This window comes from Carlito syrichta, unplaced genomic scaffold (genome assembly GCF_000164805.1).
Source record: "Carlito syrichta isolate Samal-C Ts95f unplaced genomic scaffold, Tarsius_syrichta-2.0.1 Scaffold308201, whole genome shotgun sequence".
Classification (NCBI taxonomy): domain Eukaryota; kingdom Metazoa; phylum Chordata; class Mammalia; order Primates; family Tarsiidae; genus Carlito; species Carlito syrichta.
In genome coordinates this window covers 106,106-107,266 of record NW_007252297.1, presented here as the reverse complement: position 1 = coordinate 107,266, position 1,161 = coordinate 106,106, and positions in this window count along the sequence as shown.

The window sequence follows — 1,161 nt, the reverse complement described above, 5'->3', positions numbered from 1 at the left end:
AGACTCCAACTCAAAAAAAAAAAAAAGGACAAAAATAATACCTATTTCCTAGAGGCATGGTAAGGATTAAATGAGGTGATATATGTAAAGTGCTTAGAACTCACCTCCCATACAGTGAATACTCCATAAATGTTAGTTGTTGTTGTTTTTTTGAGTTGGAGTCTCACTCTGTCAGTCCACTCATCTCAGCCTCCCAACGTGCTGGGATTACAGGCTGAGCCACTGAGCTCAGCCAACCACCGAGCCGGGCCAGCTTTTTGTTTTTTTGAGTTGAAGTCTCACTCTGTCACTCAAGCTGGAGTGCAGTGGCACACTCATGGCCACCACAGCCTCGACCTGCTGGGCTCAGGCGATCCTTCCATCTCAGCCTTCCAAGTAACTGGAACCACAGGCATGTACCACCAAACCTGGCTAATTTTTTGATTTATTGTAGAGACAAGGTCTCACCAAGTTGCCTAGGCTGGTCTCTAACCCCTAGACTCGGGCAATCCTCTCGCCTCAGTCTCCCAAAGTGCTGGGAGTACAGGCATGAGCCACCATGCCTGGCAGATATCATTTTGAAAACTAAAAATCTGGGGGGAGGGGTGGGATTGGCAATTAAGGGAAACTGCTAGGGGAGAGAGGGGCACACCTCATCAACAAGGAAGGGTACCTGCATAATCAACATTTGCACACCTATCCCTGAATTGTACCCCACATCTTTATAATTAAAAAAAAATAAAAATAGGCCGGGCTTGGTGGCTCAGCCTGTAATCCTGTGCTTTGGGAGGCCGAGGTGAGTGAATTGCCTGACTCTGCGGGTTCGAGACCAGCCTGGGCAACTTGGCAAGACCTCATCTCTAAAGCAAGTCAAAGAAAAAAAAAAAAAACAAAATAAATTTATGTATCTGGCCTTTCCAACTAGACTGTAAGCTCCTTGAAGTGAAAGTGATTACAGCCATGAACCACTGCGCAATCTTAAGAGTTCCAGGTATCCACCAAGAATATATTCAGTACTTAGCTGAAACCTCCATGACTGCCTTTAGGACCTTGGCATTTCAAGTTTCCTCAGCCGTTTTGCCTGCTTCCTTTTTTTTTTTAAGTTGGAGTCTCACTCTGTCACCCAGACTGGAGTGCAGTGGCCGCTCCCGGCCACCGCAACCTCGCCTGTTGGGCTCCGGC